The following is a 19,309-nucleotide window of genomic DNA, read 5'->3' as shown; positions in this document are numbered from 1 at the left end:
AATTTAGCCAAGCAATACTTTTGCATGCTTCCAAATTCAAATTGTGCACAGTGGAATAGGCAGTGACCAGTCTTCCTCCCACTTTGTTCCTGTCCACAGCATTTTCTTTCCTGTATCAAATGGGTGTTCTCATTCTTTTTCATCTTTCCAGAGATATATTATACAAACAAAAGGATGATGAAGCTATTTTTGCTGTCTGCAAATGCTTTCAGGTTTTTTTGGGTGAAAGTTAATATATTAATATGTTCCAGTATCTGTTATTTGCAGTGACTGTGTTTGTCTCAGTAGTAATGTGGTTCCTGTCTTTATTTCTGTAGGTAAGTTGCTAAAATGAGACGTCATACTGTTTTTTAATGTTGAAAATGCATGAAGGAAGAGTGACAGGATTTAGCAAGTATGAATAAGGAATACTAAGTGGAATTTGAATTCAAGATAAACAGTAAATTAGTTTTTATTGTAATTGTGATCCATATGATATTTAGTGTGTAGTTTTACAAAAAACCTGTCTGTCCTTTGTGTTATTCACAACTCACTGAGATCTTGAAGTGTAACTGGTAACTCTTCCCAAAAAAGTGTAACATACTAAGTGATTATTGTTAAGTCTCCACTGCGAGAGTGAGAACTTGTAGTAAGGAGACTCAAGTGTGAATCTTAGCTGCACCACTAAACACAACCATTACAGAAAAAATAGCAGGCTGATTTGATATCGTGAAATCTGGAGTAGCCACTATACCCCTCTTAGCCTCCAAGTTTAGTGGCAGTAGGCCCAGATGTAAGGGACAGGAGGACAGAACACCGTCTTTTTCTTTCGTAACATAAAGCGGCCTACAATTCCTAGAGCTCTGGTTTCTTCAGGAGTTAGGAATCCACTACCCATGTTCATTCTGAGACAAGCCAGGATGCTCTGCACCAATGTCCCATCCCCATTCCCATGCATCCCCGCGCATGTCAATCCTGGCTGGGATTCTGGCTGGCCTCTCAGCTCACTGCTGGCCTCATCTTCACCACACATCCTTGCTCTTTGGAATTCAGTGTCATCGCATGTGGTTCTCAGCATGGGAATTATTGTAGCCTGTCTTTTAAAAAAAAAACTTGCTTCATTCTCATTTTCACACTGAGAATCACTGACCATTTATTAGCATCCCAATGGCAGGAAAGAGCACTCATGTTCTGTGCTGTGAACAGGAGGAGTGTTAGGAAACTGGTCAGAGGAGATGAGGAGTGAGTACTCAGAGCACAGCAACAAAATCTCCTGACACACACTCACGTCACTCCCTGCTGGGCCACAGTAATTTTCCACTGATGGGAGGGGGTTGGGGAAGGGAAGAAGCTTTCAGATGGAGGGGTGCACACTGTGATCATTTTCTGAAATGCTCCCTGTTGGCACTGAGGAAGTATTTGCCCCTTCTGAAGACAATTGATCCCAGGAGTTGGAGACTGCAGTGAGCCATGATCATGCCACTGCACTGCAGTCTGGGCAAAGAGTGAGGCCCTGTCTAAAAACAAAAAGTCTGCTTAATGAATTTCCATGATTTAGAATCAGTCTCCTATTGTTAGTCATTTACCTAGCTCCAATTTTTGTACACAAAGAGCCTTGCTAAACATCCCTGAAAATTAATGTATGAATATATCCTAGATTGGTTTTCGTTAGAAAATATTTCTAGATGTGCATTAACGAGACCAAATGTAGGTAAGAAATGGAAAGGCTTGGGTGGGCCCGGGTGTGCTGACAGCAGCACCATGACAGCACAGTGACAACACAGTGGCGGAGACCTCAGCCGTGGCTACTCCTTACTTTCTTGATTTACTCGGTTGCTTCCTCCCTCTTCCCCCAGTAATTATTATTCAGAACTTCCCAGAATAAAGCCGGTGTCCTGATTTTACGTACAGTGCCAGCAGTTTCGCCTGAAGGAAAGACTGACCCGGCAGAGAAACACGGCAATGAGGGTGAGGGTGGGAGTTCCAGAGGGGAAGCGTCACAGGTGGGGCCCGAAGCCAGGTTACAGATGCATGCTCCTTCCAGGTAGCACCAGGCCAGTCCCATGCATGGAAGTGGCAGGAGGTTGTGACAGTGACCCTGATAGCAGGTGGCTGGCCTCCTCTATGCCACTGACCATGGAGTGCTGTAGTGTCTGTCTTCCTTCTCTCTCCTTACCCTCCCTTGCCCCACACCTTTGGCCTTCCTCCCTTTCCCCTTCACCAGGTCCAGATGAGTGGGTTGAGCCCAGCCTGCGCAAAGGCCTCTGGCAGGGGAGCCGCAGCAGACCACAGGCATCTATCTATTAGAGTGTCCAGGTTGCATCTGGGGACCAGCCCTTGGAGGAAAAGGTGTAACTCAGTGCTCTTAACCTGCACACTGTAATGGAGGTGACTGATTTCTTTTGGTGGGGTTTTTCTTTTCGACAAAAGGGGTCCCAGATGTCAGAAAGATGTTTTTTGTTTTTTGTTTTTTTTTCCCCAGAGACAGAGTCTTGCTCTGTCACCCATGCTGGAGTGCAGAGGTGTGATTTCAGCTTACTGCAAATCTGCCTTCTGGGTTCAAGCGATTCTTATGTCTCAGGCTCCTGAGTAGCTGGGACTACAGGTTTGCGCCATTATGCCCAGCTAATGTTTGTATTTTTGTCGAGACAGGGTTTCTCCATGTTGGCCAGGCTGGTCTCGAACTCCTGTCCTCAAGTGATTTAACTGCCTCAGGCTCCAAAGTGCTGGGATTACAGGCGCGAGTCATTGCGCCAAGCCAGAAAGAAGTTCTTGGTGTGACAAGACATCAAGACCAGCTGGCAGCCAGTTCCCCATCCTTGCTTTCTGTTTAACTAGTTGTTCAGGGAGTGAAGAGATGAAGATTTAAGTGCAACTACGATGCAGGCCGCTCACCTGGCATCTCGTGATGTTTTTTCATTATTCACTTTCCCTAAGTCTGATTCTCCTGTATATATCATTCACTACTGTATAAACCTCTCCAATGCAAGGGACCAGCTCTTACATTTCCTGTGTTGTTTCCTAGAGAGATAGATGGATACCTATAGATATATGTAATATAAATAATATATGATACATATTTGTATATACTTAAGTATTATTTTTTAATACTTGCCGACTTGTATACTACTGCTTGGGCAAGAGAGGTAGGTGGGAATAAAACAACAGGTGTCCTGCATGGCAGTCGGCTGCCTCTCCCGCTCACTGCCATGTGGGTCATCATGAATGGGAAAGTCCCCTGAGCACTACTGAGAACTTGGGGATTTATAGGTCAACACTTTACCAGGATTACTGCACTTCACCTGGCTGAACGCCACCTCTTAAGTCTCACCTTTACTTTCACTTTCTCTGGGAAACTAGTTCTGATTTTCCCCCATAAAACCAGAAAACATAAGTCCTCAGGAATCCCACTGTTGAATGAACTAGGGAAAATGGGTAATTTTTAGTAGAGATGGGGTTTCGCCATGTTGGCCAGGCTTGTCTCGAACTCCTGACCTCAGGTGATCCACCCACCTTGGCCTCCCAAAGTGCTGCAGTTACAGGTGTGAACTACCACACTTGGCTTATAATAATTTTTTTCAGCCCAGTGAGGTGGCTCACGCCTATAATCCCAACACTTTGAGAGGCTGAGGCTGGTGGATCACAAGGTTTGTATTTCAAGACCAGCCGGGCCAACATGGTGAAACCCTGTCTGTCCTAAAAACTGCAAAAATTAGCTGGGTGGTGGCAGACGTGTAATCCAAGCTACTCGGGAGGCTGAGGCAGGAGAATCCTCTAAAAGTGCTGGGATTATAGGAGTAAACCACCATGCCCAATCAGGGGTTTCTTTTCGAGGCAATAAAAATGTTCTAAAGTTTATCGAGGCTATGAATGTAAACAGGTACTGGTGAATCCCAACTTTAAAGCTGATAACTCAAACTTTGAGTAAACTTAGGAATATAAATACAGATGGTTCCCAACTTACAGTATGTGAAAGCATCACTCATTCAGTGTGCTCCTCAACCTACAGAGTTTTATCAGGACATAATCCCATTGTAAGTCAACAAGCATCTTTAATTTAGAGAAGCCTTTATTCAGAGCTCACACCTTACTCAACATTAGAAAATAAATGCTTTTGGGAAACAGTGTGAATGTAGGAAATGACATTCATCTTAGCTCAAAACTTAAACATCATATATTACATATCTTAGTTTTACCTCTCTATTATTACTGGAACATTGAGTAGGTAATTTACCTGCTCTTTTCCTATTTGTTTGTGAACTGGAAGAAATTAAACACTTTACCCCATATGTTGTCTGTCACATGTTCCCAATAAATGTTAAAAAAATCACTATCACTGGTAGTATTATTGGGCATTGAAGATGAGCGGAGAATCCTTTATGTCTAATAGAAAAGCCTTTTGTTTCTTGTTGCTTGTGAAGTGTAATGAATATGGGTAGGCCTTTGTTCCGATCCTTTGCTTTTCTTTTTGCAGTTTTTTTCTACCATTCCCTGAAGACATTAGCAATGAGTTCATGTTAAGTTAAAATTCATGCCCTGTAGTTTTTCAGACCTTGCAAATACTGTGTATTCAGTTTCTAAACCCATGTGAAGGCTTACCTGTGACTACCAGTTCTCCAGGGAGACTTTTTCCCTCCACTTAGAACCAGTGCAAAAGCAAATATTGTTCACTTCTCTCTTACTCTGTAGGATGGGTTTCTTTTTCTGCTTCCTTCTTTCCCTAAGGATAACCATTTTTTAGCTTTTTAGTTTTTATTTTTATTATCTACAAACTTGCTGTAAGTAGACCTCAGACCTTTTCTCTTTTTCCTTGTAGATGTGTAGTTCTCATGACAAAAAACTTGAGGAAACCAAGCCCCTTAGGGCTTCCAACAGCTATAGTATGTTTTCATGTCAGTCCCTTCTTCAAAAGATTTTCTTTAATTCTTCCAAAGTCCTAATACATTTTAAAGGGCTTTTTTAAATAGATGGTACATCTGTAGTAATCTTTTGCAAGGTGTTTTTCAGTCTGCATAGTTCATCATATTGTCAAAAGCTACCTCCACACTTAATCCTACTTCTGTGCATTTTTTTTTTTTTTTTTTTTTTTTCCGGAGACAGAGTCTCGCTTTGTCACCAGGCACCAGGCCGGAGTGCAGTGGTGCGACCTCAGCTCACTGCAGCCTCCACCTCCTGGGTTCAAGCAATTCTCCTGCCTCAGCCTCCCAAGTAGCTGGGACTACAGGCGTGTGCCACCACACCCAGCTAATTTTTTTGCATTTTTAGTAGAGACAGGGTTTCACTATGTTGGCCAGGATGGTCTCGATCTCTTGACTTCATGATCCACCCACCACGGCCGGCTGTGTTTTCTTTTAATAACACTTATCACTGGTGTGTGTGCCTGTACGTGTGTGTCTAATGTTTCTTAGTTCTTATTAAGAATGTAAGCAGGGCCAGGTATGGTGGTTCCTGCCGGTAATCCCAGCACTTTGGGAAGCTGATGTGAACAAATCACTTGAGACCAGGAGTTTAAGACCAGCCTGGTCAACAAGGCAAAAGACCATCTTTACTAAAAACAAAATTTAGTGGGGCATGGTGGTGCACATCTCTTATCTCAACTACTCAGGAGACTGAGGCTTGAGAATCACTTGAACCTGGGAGGCAGAGTTTGCAGTGAGCTAAGATTGCACCACTGAAGATTATACCACTGCACTGTAGCCTGAGCAATGGAATGAGACTCTGTCTCAAAAATATATAAATAAATAAAGTAAGCAGAGATCATTACCTTGACAGTCTTGTACATGACTATTTCCAAAACTGTAGTAAAGCCCGTGACCTATAGTACAATCAGGTTTATCTAGATAAAGATAGAAAATGATGCAAAAACACAAACAAACAAAAAACATTAGGATAAATCAGTGGGAGAAAATAAATCTACCTTCCAAATACAGGTGTAAATAGAGTGTTTGTTGCAGTACTCAGACAGTAGTAGTTCTGGTCATTGGGTTTGCCTGGAAGGAATGGAGGGAATAATCACTCATGTATCCTTAAAAATTTAGCAGATAAGGAAACACTAATAAATTAGGAAAGATTGAAACATTTGTCGTGATGCTCTATTAGTTTGGTGAAAATGAGAAAATAAAAAACAAGCCAGACCCAACATTCTTAGATTGTCCTAACATCTACTGAGGTGGTAAAAGTTCCAGTGGCCAGAGAGTGCAAGAAACTAAGGCAGTGTCATTTATTCCTCCATCAGTCTCTTTGGATTCATGTTCCCTGTATACAGCTCAGGGTCTGACATAACAGTTGCTTAATTTAACAACTTAGTATGAATAAATATAATCAGAGAACTTCTAATTTCTTATTTCAAGCAAGACTTCCTTTCCCAAGAATATAATTAACTTTTGGCTTCAGAGGAACTGCACCTTTGAAGCCCACACCAAAGTAGCACAGTAACAAGGTAAGAAATCCTTAGAGAATAGAAAGAGCAAGGAGACCTCAGAGCTTGTTGACTACAAATCAGGTTCGAGAAAGTGGGGTACCTCTGCCTAAGTGTCTGAGGGAAGAGCTTTATGAAGAAGGTAGAGATGAGGCAACAAGGGAGAGTTAACTTTCCTCCTTCAGTGCCAATGGGAAATTTAAGTACAAGACTGAAAAACAATCATTTTCAAAGACAAAAATCAACTTTGGTGATGGATACAATGGTTTTTATTGTCACCTTCTTTTCTGGGCAATTAAATGTATTTTCACTTCTGGGAAGGAAGATTTATTTCCTTGCTGGAGACCCAGCCTGGTCAGAAGGAGGAAGCAATCCAGGAACAAGAAGACAGTGTAATAGGTTAGCTCAATAATGTTATCATGGTCCATGGGTCTCAATGTAGCATGATTATTGATGACTAATCCTTTCCCGATGTCATTCTGCAACAATTGCTATGTAAATTGATGTTTGTATTTTTGATCGTCTACCTAGAGGCTTAATGAGTTCAATGTAACTCATCCTTCTCAGTGATCATCCAGAAGTAAAAAGAAAGAGGTCTGCCTTTATTTCACCAGGAACATCCTATATAGATATATATAGATATATAGATATAGGATGTTCCTGGTGAAATATCAATCAAGGTGAACAATTTTAGTGATAAATTTCAAATGTTTAAGTTGGAAGTATTTTATTCATGGAATATTGATCTAGTGGTATCAGCATCATGCATGGCTCAGTATATCACTGTCAATGTGTAAAGATAATGTTAAAATCTAATGTTACTTGTCACACTTGAGTAAGAATCTTTTAATTAAAAATACAGCTGATGAACTTTTATTAAGAAATGAGTTTATAAGAGCAAATAGAACAAAATGACTTGAGTTTTTATATCTCCCAAAGAGGCTACAAAATATTGAATCTCCGTCTTTTGTTCTGTCTTCACTATTATTTATTTGCTGCTTCTCTCTTCAACATTCTTAGCACTTTATTCAAGGACTCGCAGGGCCTATCCTTACATTACTTCTGCCAAATTAAAATAACCAAAGCAAGTCACAAGGCCAGTGCAGATTCTAGAGTGGAATGTTAACCTCACCTCTTGAAAGAAGCTGCCCAGTTACAGAAGGACGAGTACAGAGAAGAAAGGATTGCAGCTGTTTCTGTAGTCATTTTACCCCAATATTCTTTTTTTTTTCTTTAAAGACGGGGTTTCACCATGTTGGCCAGGCTAGTCTTGAACTCCCAATCTCAGGTGATTGGCTCGCCTCAGCTTCCCAGAGTGCTGGGATTACAGGCATGAGCTACCACGCCCGGCCCCCAATATTCTTTTGTATGTTTTCAGGTTGACATGTTAGTACAGTTCATACTAAAAAAAAAAAAAAATTTTTTTTTTTTTTTTTTCTTGAGACGGAGTTTCTCTCTTGTTACCCAGTCTAGAGTGCAATGGCGCCATCTCGGCTCACCGCAACCTCCACCTCCTGGGTTCAGGCAATTCTTCTGCCTCAGCCTCCCAAGTAGCTGGGATTACAGGCACACGCCACTGTGCCCAGCTAATTTTTTGTATTTTTAGTAGAGATGGGGTTTCACCTTGTTGACCAGGATGGTCTCGATCTCTTGACCTCGTGATCCACCCGCTTCAGCCTCCCAAAGTGCTGGGATTACAGGCGTGAGCCACCGCGCCCGGCCCAGAAATGTGCATTTCTTCCCTGATGGAAGGTTGTCTGTGGTTGATACAGTTGGAGGAAAGCGGTTTAGGGTTTTAAAAAGAGGAATGAAACATGGATATTGCATTGCCGACATTCAATATCTGGAAGATGTTAAGGTTGAGAATGAAGATGAGATTAAGAATCCCAGAGAGCTTCATGATTTGGTCTACTCTCAAGCCTGCAGCTGGTTTCAGAATTTAGGAGACAGATTCAAAGCCAAATTCTTCAGCACTTCGGATAAATGCCCGAGAGGGAAGAAAACCTTCAGGGAACTCCTAATGGACCTGCGTGGTGTTGGTGGCTTCTTGCAGTTCTCCCTGTAGATCCACGATACCAGCTGTCAGTTTTGTCAATGAAGTCTTTGAAAGAACGATTGACAAAGATAACAGCATATACTGACCTATTTTTCTAGAGACCAATCTAAGTAACTAACTGCTTGGGTCTCCCTTTAAAGTTACTCTAATCTGGCTGTGTTCATGGCCAGATTGTCCGCTGCCTTTGCGCATCTAGTGCTGGTTTCAGAAATGTAATGAAACTTTTTTTTCCCTTCAACCTCCTGAATCGTGTGGTTCTGCAAATGAATTCCTTCAACTAGGATTTAGACCACTGAGAACTTGCACAGAAAAACACACACTGAATGTGTGTTAAACCTCTACACTGTGAAGTTGCACTATGTACCATACTCAAATGAAATAAGAACTCTATGTCTGTGAGAGAGAGAGTGTGTGTGTATGTGTGTGTATGCACGCGCATGCGTGTGCTTGTGGGGGCTTGGGTAGTGTGTGTGCATTTTCTCTGGCTTTAAAATTTTAAAACAAAAAAAAGCCATAGAGAGCAGAACTTGCTGAGGGTTGTTTATTGCCCAGGTTTATAAGAGTAGTGATACAAGTTTTTGCAAATTAAATTTCCTCAGATATATCTGTCGTAATGCTTATATTTGCACAACTATGTAAAATATTCTGTTGAGGATCATTCTTTGTTGGAAATACTGCTCTTGCTGAACTGTCTTGACCATTGACTATGACACAGTTTCTTATTTATGTAAATACTTGCATCACAGTGACAGACAGGCATTGTATACAGAACTAAGAGCCAGTTTTCAGGAATAATTGTAAACCTGACGTGGTACTGTGCATCTGTTCATAAAACACTCAAAACTGTGAGAATATGGTTTACATTTAACTCATAAAGGTAAATGGATAACTCAATTCAGAACCAGTTATTATTTGTACATTTTAGGAGGCTTTTCACATTAACTGCCCATTTATGTAACTTAGAGTTTGACATGATGTGTTTGTTTAAAAAAATACATAGTATAAACCCATTAGGGATCTGGGAGAAGAGAAGAAGTCTAATATAGAACTAAGCTTGTAAAATTTGTTTTTGTTTTTAATTCTCCTCTTGGTGCAAATGTTAGTTATGCCTTATTCATATCACAGTTAGATCACCATGCTGCAACATGGTTTATATTCATGCTGCCCTAGAAACTTTTTAAATTATTTGTTGCAAACTTGTAACTGTCCCTATTAACTTTCTTTTATGTAATTTGTAAACGTTTCTTAAAATTTTTGCTTTTGCTTATTTAATTTTGAATAAAAGCTAATTTCTAATAAATAAATAAAAAAAAAAGAAAAAGCTCATCTGTTCTCCCATCATCCAATAATAGTCATATTGGTCACACATCCAAATCAGTAGTTACATTTTCACTTGATCTCTTCTACTGTGTATTTTTGCCTCTGGATCATTTGGTGGTTTTGTTTTGTTTTGTTTTGTTTTTTTGAGACGGAGTTTGGCTCTTGTTGCCCAGGCTGGAGTGCAGTGGTGCTCACTGCAACCTTCGTCTCCCAGGTTCAAATGGTTCTCCTGCCTCAGCCTCCCAGGTAGCTGGGATTATAGGCACCTGCCACCATGCCCAGCCAATTTTTTTGTATTTTTCTTTTTTTAGTAGAGATGGGGTTTCACCATGTTAGGCTGGTCTCGAACTCCTGACCTCAGGGTATCCACCCACCTCGACCTCCAAGAGTGCTGGGATTACAGGTGTGAGCCACCATGCTGGCCCATTTGTTTATTTTAAAAGTTATGTTTAAATACGTTTTGTGCTATAAATGTTTATATTCTAACTGGTGAATCATGAAGAGAGAAAAGGTGGTTTTTATCCTGAATCATGTGGCACAGGGTCATAGTTATAGGCAACGCTTACTTAAATATATGATTTAATTTAATTCTTCATTTTATTTTATTTTCATTTCTTAACTCTACAGTTTAAAACAAAAGGTATGTTTTGATGGGATTCTCCAAAAATGTTTTGGCTGCAGAAGCATTGAGTCAAGGATCTAGGAGATGAATTCTGGCTCATCATGATTAATACCCTTGGAAGGCTGGTATACTCAGAGATTTCTCTGACATTTTACAGTATCAGTTTCTAAGGTCACAACAATAAGAACTACTTGACACCAAAGAGAGACAAGAAAGAAAAATATACATTTTAGCCACCTAGAAGTACAAGCCATTCCAATGATTTTACTTAAAAAAAAAGAAAAAAATTGACATTACCTTGTGGGGGGGCCATCTTAGAAAAAGCCTATTGCCTAAGGCACCACACCCCTTTCTTTCTCCCACTTTTCCTCTCATCAACCAAAAAGATAGAAACGCAGAACCTCGGATTCAGGTGGCTAAAAGCCTGAAACAAAACAAAGCAAAACAAAAAATTTTAACTTTTAGTATTGAAGAAATGCCAGGTCTAGCAAATATAATGTTAGCCGTAGATTACTTTTTTGTGAACAAACTTCTAAATACAGTGGGAAAATAGAAGGTCATTTAATATGTCTTCTATTCAATATATATTTTTTAATGTTAATGTGCCAATATACCAAGGTTTGAGGGAGGCATATCTCACACGAGTGTGAAGACCCTGTCATCGTACTTATGAACTACAAAAAAATCTATATGTTAACATAAATATATGACAACTAGATAAATTGTGCATATATTTTTTATAATTTGATCTAATTGAGAATTCAAATTTTATATACTAATTTATGTTTAAAGAATTTATATGCAAAAAGATTTAAAGGGCATTAATTGGCTTCTGTGCCTCTTGATAACATCAGGTGTTTTTTTGTTTTTTTTTTAATTGAGGAGGAGTTTTGCTCTTGTTACCCAGGCTGGAGTGCAATGGTGCGATCTCGGCTCACCGCAACCTCCGCCTCCTGGGTTCAGGCAATTCTCCTGCCTCAGCCTCCTGAGTAGCTGGGATTACAGGCACGAGCCACCATGCCCAGCTAATTTTTTTTTTTTTTTTGTATTTTTAGTAGAGACGGGGTTTTGCCATGTTGACCAGGATGGTCTCAATCTCTTGACCTTGTGATCCATCCGCTTCGGCCTCCCAAAGTGCTGGGATTACAGGCGTGAGCCACCGTGCCCGGCTGATAACATCAGTTTTAATTCAACTTTAACATCTGTTAAAATGCACTAATTTACAAAAATTTATGGACTTCGTCAATATTAGGACTTAAGTTATACCCAAGGATGTCACTAAATTTAAAGTTTTTTTCCTATAATCTTGAGAAGGCAACCAAATATAAATTTTGAAAAATGAGTATGCCTAACTTTAACTGTAGTCTTGCCTAAATTTCCCTTAGCAGTATACCCATTGCTATAAAACAGCCTGTGTTGAACATAGATTCTCTGACACAAGAAATAAGTTAATGCCTTCAGTGCTTAAAATTTGGCTTCATAAAATGGCACCCTATGAGCCCTTAGCTGAACCAGGGCCTTCAATGATTAAAACTAATTATATAAAACCTAATTATTAAGAGGATGGTCATTGCCACTGCCTATCCATCTAACACCCCAATTTTTTTACTGTTCCAAATCTGAAAAAAAAAAAAAAAGCATATGAAGGGTGTCTTATGACAAATTACTACAAGTTCCCATCATGCATTAGGGCCCCCATACTCAACACTTACTATTAAAATTACTGACTTATCCAATCAACAGTTGGAAAATCTTTTGTTCTTATAGAATTGGCTAAGCTGCTCTGTTTTGTGCCTATTTCTCTTTTTTTTTTTTTTCTTTTTTTTTAGACGGAGTCTCAGTCTGTTGCCAGGCTGGAGTGCAGTGGCATGATCTTGGCTCACTGCAACCTCCACCTCCCAGGTTCAAGAGATGCTCCTGCCTCAGCCTCCTGAGTAGCTGGGACTACAGGCATGCACCACCCATGCCAAGCTAATTTTTGTATTTTTAGTAGAGACGGAGTTTCACCCTGTTGGCCAGGATGGTCTTGATCTCTTGCACTCATGATTCACCTGCGTCAGCCTCCGAAAATGTTGGGATTACAGGCATGAGCCATTATGCCCGGGCTGTTTAGGGCCTATTTCAACAGCTTCTCAGCTTCAGATTGCTTCCACCTCTGAAGGGACACAATATACCTTCTCAAGATACCCATGGGGGACCACCACCACTTTGTCATCACACGTAACTTTTGCAGACAAGATCTTAATGACACTCACCTCCGGGAGCACAGGAATACACTGTGACATTCTTCTCCAAGAATATTCACTTGATACATGCATTAAGAACACTTAAGACCAATATTTCGTTGTACTTTGGGGTTCTGGTGGCAACATTTGCAAGTCTTGCTTCTTAATAATTGACATTCACTTCTGTATGTGCCCTTAAAAACAAAAATAAAAAACCTTCATTGTAGAGACATTGGCAATCTTTTGTAATGCCTAACTGGAGTCTCTCGACACTTCTTTTGGCCATTAGTTGCCCCAGGACTTTTGATGAGCGATAGTTCCTCTTTTGGCCTTATGCTTTACCTTTTATATTTGTTATCAACAACAAATAACTGGATACCTACTGAGCTGTCTTGGAAAGAGGCCTTCACAGACCTTGAACCTGTGACCCTCGCACACAGCTGCTCATTATGCCCTGGGTCATGAAAACAGTACCCCACAAGCTTGACACAGCTATCAAGGCCTGCCTAAGGCAGGATGAAACCAAACCTGGGCTCTCTGGTATATGTCACCTGCAGGAGGGGGTGGTATCCCTGGTCCTCAGTTTATTGACAGATGTCAGGGTGCTGGAGGAGGACACTTCCCTCCCAGACACCTTCACTACCTGGGAAGCCCCTTGGGATTAACTGAGTAAACAATAATGGGAGCTTGACTATGTGAATGGCACTGCAACCATCATACATGATGGAGCTTAATAGAATGTTTCTGTTTTCCATCCCTTAGCCAACGTGTCCTGAATAAAGGATGGGGCTCAAGGAAAAACCCCCTTGGCCAAAACACCAGGCAGTAGTCATCTTAGCACTCATGCCGTAGTCAACAAACAGCACCATCTTCTCATTTATTATAAACTATTAGGCCATTACCAAAAATCTTCATAAACTGATTGCCTCCCCTTAGGCATAAAATTGACACTTTTTTTTCACCCTTCCTAAATTCACTGACTCCTTAGCTTGTAATTCTGGTATATTTCTTGCTCTCTGCTCAAAGGTGTACCTCCATATGAAAGGGAACTCTGATAGGGGTTATTAAAATTAGAAAAGATTATTGCTTTCCCCAGGAGGTATCAGCCCTATATTAGTCATCTGGTGACCTCTCTGGGGAAGAAAACCATCCCCTCCTTAGTGTCTTTCTACTACCACCCTCCAGACACCGCAGTCTCCCACCCTGCCCTCCAAACATAACTACCACATAGCCTTTCCCCTTACAGTCAGTAGATCTACACAACTTAACTGATTGCCTTGCTTTACTTTTAAATACGATGCTGAGGCATCAAGGGGTGAATTGTAGTGAGTGCTTCTAATTTTATTTTGCCTTAACATCCATTTTAAAATATAAATTTTCTTTATCCAGGCTCTCATTGATGGGCATTTGGGGTGGCTCCAAGTCTTTGCTATTGTGAACAGTGCCGTAATAAGCATATGTGTGTGTTTGTCTTTTTAGTAGAATGATTTAGAATCCTTTAGGTATATACTCAGTAACGGGATTGCTGGGCCAAATGGTATTTCTATTTCTAGATGCTTGAGGAATCGCCACACTGTCTTGCACAATGGTTGAACTAATTTACACTCCCACCAATAGTGTAAAAGCATTCCTCTTTCTCCACATCTTTTCCAGCATCTGCTGTCTCCTGACTTTTTAATGATCGCCATTCTAACTAGCATGAGACAGTATCTCATTGTGGTTTTGATTTGCATTTCTCTAATGATCAGTGATGATGAGCTTTTGTTCATATATTTGTTGGCTACATAAATGTCTTCTTTTGAGAATTGGCTGTTCATATCCTTTGCCCGCTTTTTGGTGGGTTGGGTTGTTTGTTTTCTTGTAAATTTGTTAAGTAGAGATGGAAACAAAGCCCAGAACAAAGATGAAACTTGTATTACCATCTCAAAAATCAAACTGATAGAGTAGTTGATAAAGTGAATGTACGTATATACATAAACACAAATACCTCCATGTGTGCACATGTATGTCAGTATGTTAATATGTAGGCATTACATGTTTATATATGTAGATATATACATGCATGTATATGTAACATACTTTTCTAAGACAAAATGGAACATCATTTTTATTCTAGTTTCTTTGAACACTGGCTGGGAAATGTAAACTGTGTATGCATGTAAGTATATGCTTTATGCATATATATGTACATATATTTATATCTGTCATCTGCATCACTCTCCTCAGTGTTAATGTCAACACACAATGATAACTGATAAGGCAAGATGATAGTTCTGCCTGGTTTCCAGTGTGTGTGGGAAAGCCCTGTTTTTGATGAGCACTAAGAAGTCCTCCTTGTTAGCTAACATTCAGATTCTTTTTGTGACCTCAGAATGTCTCTGGATATTTCCTCACTGACTGACTCTAAGCCACACACACATAGTTTATTGTTAGTATGAACATAACTGTAACATTTACCTCGTATCTACATCCTTATCTACATTGGAAAATGTCTTCTACCTCAGAACAACCATGTGCCTCCTTTAAGAACACTGATGGCCTACACTTTTCGGACAGAAATTAGAATTCGATTTCAGAATGTGTGCTTGGTGAGTCAGAGTGCCCAGAAACGCTTTTGGAATAATTAATGTGATATTGAACTTCTGTGATTAATCACTTTTATAGATTTACTCATCTTAAAATATGTCTATGATTTGCCACAGAAAAATGGTGGTAGCCATGAAAATCAGGAGTGAAGGAGCTCTACTCCATTGTAGCTCAGCCCTTCCCAGTGGCCTCTGCCCTTGGATGTTCTTGAGCTACTTTTCAACTCTGGAAGTTGTGGACAAACCATAGGGATGTATGTGTGCATGTGGTGGAGTGATTGTGTGTGGATGACAGGCCCCAGCTATTGATTGATGTTGCATCATTTAGCAAATTTATTTCCTCATTCCTGATGGCCTGTATGTATGTCTACGCTTTGAATGCTCCTCTTAAACTAATTGTAATGTCTTACTGTTTCCCTAACAAATTAAATTAGTTTAATAAAATCTTTTGACACATGTTAAAAAAAAAAGCACAGTCTAATAGGAAATTTTTGGATTGGCTTCTGGCCCCAAGGTTTTTTAAAAGTTGACTTTAGAATTCCTTCTTAAAGTTCTAGCAAAGCCAACTTAAAAGGAGTCCATGTGGATAATCACGATTTTTACTACACTTTATGCAAATAATCAGGCCAAGTATAACGAGACTAACATTTTTTTTTTTTTACTTACATACAAGACACTCCTGGGCAGCAGGAGGATAACTCCAGAAAACCACACTGCCACCTGTCTCTAAGCTGCTTTTAAATCAGTTTTCTCACGCTTTGCCAACTGCAGGCAATGAGACTGGTTTGTCTTGATATATTCTCAGATACGCTCTGGGATGTTTGAGTTCTCAGGGACACCTGCTTGTCATTTGGGCACTATGGCCTTGACTTATGGCCTAACCTTCAGGGCTCAAGCAGTGCACATATAGTCTTAAGTAACTGGATGGGGAATCCATCGGCTTACACAAGAATTAACTAGAAACATTTATTCGAGAACTGGGTCTTTAAAATTGTAGAAAATGAATTAACTAGATTTTAATCAAACATTCTTTAGGGAAATGGGTCTTTAAAATTGTGGAAAACTTCAGGTTTATGTATTTGGAGAAAGGTCAAAAGAGAGTAAAAAATCCTCATTGAGTTTCTTCTACATTCAAAAACTTCACTCTGAAATAGTATTTTTGTTTATACACAATAGCCTCAGTTGGAGAGAAATATTTCTAAAAATAGTTTTTTTAAGAAAAAAAAGCTTAAACTCATTTTGATAGTAGGAAAAACCCAAAGTCAGATTCCCTGTATTTCCTGCTTGGTTAATAAACTATTAAAATAATACTAAAATTCTTAGAGATAAATGAGCCTTCTCTGCTGAATCTGTAGTAATTCTTAGATAATGGGGTATACTTCAATAACATATTACCCTTTCAGCTGTTCCTCATTCCTATTATTATTTCTCTGTTTCTATTTGGAATCTTCTTTTTCTGTCTGAGAAACTCTAATATTTGTTTTTGAGCACATAGGAAAGTGATTAATTTTATATTTTGTCTCAAAATATCTTGACTTTGTCTTTATTTTTGAAGGATATTTTCACTGGGTTTAGGCTTAGAGGTTGGGAGTTACTTTCTTTTGGCACTTTAAAAACATCATTCTGTTATCTTCTGGCTTCCACTACTTCTGTTCAGAAGTTAGTTCAACTTTAGTTCCTTTAGTTAATTTCTCTTTTTTTCCTCTACCTCCTTCTATAGTTTTCTCTTTGTGTTTTTCAGCATTTTTGCTTTTATGTCTTTTTAGAGTGGTTTTCTTTGCACTTACACTGCTTGGGACTCACAGACTCTTAAATCTGTGGGTCAATATCTTTCATCAGTTTGGGGAAACTATGGACCATTACCTCTTAAAATTGCTATTCTCTATTTTTTCTCTCTAGAATTTCATGTTTTACATATGAAATTTCACACTTTTACACTGTGTTCAACCTACATTAGTTTTTGTTTATCTGTTTGTTTGTTTTTTGAGATGGAGTCTCACTCTCTCACCTAGGCTAGAGTGCAGTGATGCAATCTTGGCTCACTGTAACTTCCACCTCCCGGGTTCAAGCAATTCTTCTGCCTCAGCCTCCTGAGTAGCTGGGACTACAGGTATGCACCACCATGCCCAGCTAATTTTTGTATTTTTAGTAGAGATGGCGGTTTCACCATATTGGCAAGGGTGGTCTCGAACTCCTGACCCCGTGATCCACCTGACTCGGCCTCCTGAAGTGCTGTAATTACAAGTGTAAGCCACTGTGCTTGGCCAGTTTTGATTTTTAAAATAATTTTTTTTCTTTGTTTCTAAATGAATATTTTCTATTAACCTGACTTCTAATTTATTGAGTTTATATTGCTATAAATCCACTTACTAAAATCTCTATTTCAGCTATTACATTGTTTAGTTTTAGAGCTGCAATTAGATTTATTTGATTATAGTTCTATGGTGAAATTTTAAAAATTATTTTATTGATTTTCTTCATCTGTTCCTCTATTTTCTTGAACATGTTTGTCTATTTTCAAGTCTTTCTTTTAATAACTCCAGTATCTCTATCACCTATAGTTTTCTTTAACTTTTTTCTCTGTATTTTGTCTATAGTCCTGTCTCTTGGCTTGAGTAGTAATGTTTTATTGAATACAAGATAATGTGTATGAAAGTTGTAGAGACTTCAGATAATGTTCTTCTTGGGGGGACTCTGGGGTATCTTGGCTATGTCTAGTGTCTGACACTTGGTTCTTGGGTAATTATGGCAGGGAATAGTGCCCAGAGTGATAGGGCCCTGTGTGAGTCTAATAAAGGAGGTTGGGGTGCAGGCTATCATTTGGTTGGTTTGCATATAAAAGGTATACTCCTGGAAGAGTCATTTGGTATTTCTAAGAGCTAATTAACCCTGGGAGAGGCTGCCCTCCACTGTTAGCAAGGCCCCATGATATATAGGCATCAGAAATAGAGAGAATTTAAAAAGCATAATTAATGTAACCATTAGCACTTCTTCTGCTGGTCTCTGATCTGTATATGGTCCCAGCTCTGTCATGATCAATCTTAGACAAGATACTTACTGGCTGTCAGTCACCTTATCTGGTAAATGAGGTGTAATTACCCTTCCACTCTAATATTTGTGAACTCAAATAGTTAATATTGAGTTTATAAATTATTATTTTTTACTTTTAGAATTTAAAGAGAAAGTAAAATTACTAGTAAGTTCTCTTTACATCTCAAAGATATGACTGAATCATACCCCACGTAAAAGAATAATTACTTTGCTAAATTAAACTTTCACAAAATAAAATAATATAAAACCTCAGTGTATCATATTTCATGAAATAAAATTACAAGACTTTTCAGTGTGTCATGACATTTCTTTCCAACGAAGATATATCTTACTTGAGGTGACTTTTTTTTTTTTTTGAGAGGGAGTTTCACTCTTGTTACCCAGGCTGGAGTGCAATGGCGCAATCTCGGCTCACTGCAACCTCCGCCTCCTGGGATCAGGCAATTCTCCTGCCTCAGCCTCCTGAGTAGCTGGGATTACAGGCACGCAACACCATGCCCAGCTAATTTTTTGTATTTTTTTAGTAGAGACGGGGTTTCACTATGTTGACCAGGTTGGTCTCGATCTCTTGACCTCATGATCCACCCGCCTTGGCCTCCCAAAGTGCTGGGATTACAGGGGTGAGCCACCACGCCCGGCCCTTAGTTGAGGTGACTTCTTGATCAGCCTTACTATCTTTTTTATTTCCATCGACACTTTCTTTCCTTTGACTTCTAATTCAGTAGTGATGTGTTTTTCATTTTGAAGCTTCACTAAATCTAAAATGGCAATGAAAAATCATAAAGAGACTTTTCAAAAAATTAGGCCTACACTGTGAATTCTTACAGATACCCTTAAAGAGCTATTGAAAAAGCTCAAATTGCATAATTATGACATATTTTCAAATACAATTTGAAACCATATGCCTAGCAAAAAAGAAAAAAAGCTGAACCTTCCCTAGAAGGTACATATACACCGTGGATTACTATGCAGCTGTAAATAGGAATGAGACTATGTCCTTTGCAGGTTCATGGATGGTGCTCAAAGCCATTATCCTCAGCAAACTAATGCAGG

At 39.4% G+C, this 19,309-nt stretch overlaps 1 protein-coding gene, 1 non-coding gene and 1 pseudogene across 5 annotated transcripts in view; 2 read left to right on the top strand and 1 right to left on the bottom strand.

Annotated features, from left to right (window-relative positions):
* LOC100391263 (uncharacterized) overlaps nucleotides 1-19,309 on the top strand; it is a 119,768-nt gene that overhangs the window by 24,749 nt on the left and 75,710 nt on the right. The gene's annotated exons all lie outside the window — the stretch shown is intronic.
* Nucleotides 1-19,309, top strand: part of LOC144581377 (high mobility group protein HMG-I/HMG-Y-like) — an 83,256-nt pseudogene that overhangs the window by 24,749 nt on the left and 39,198 nt on the right. The gene's annotated exons all lie outside the window — the stretch shown is intronic.
* LOC118148501 (small nucleolar RNA U13) lies at nucleotides 10,983-11,081 on the bottom strand. The gene has a single exon (XR_004735332.1). It is a non-coding gene; the product is annotated as a small nucleolar RNA U13 (small nucleolar RNA).

The sequence above is a fragment of the Callithrix jacchus genome, chromosome 1 (genome assembly GCF_049354715.1).
Source record: "Callithrix jacchus isolate 240 chromosome 1, calJac240_pri, whole genome shotgun sequence".
Lineage (NCBI taxonomy): Eukaryota > Metazoa > Chordata > Mammalia > Primates > Cebidae > Callithrix > Callithrix jacchus.
The sequence above is the reverse complement of the archived record's forward strand: the minus strand, read 5'-3'. Positions and strand labels throughout refer to the sequence as shown.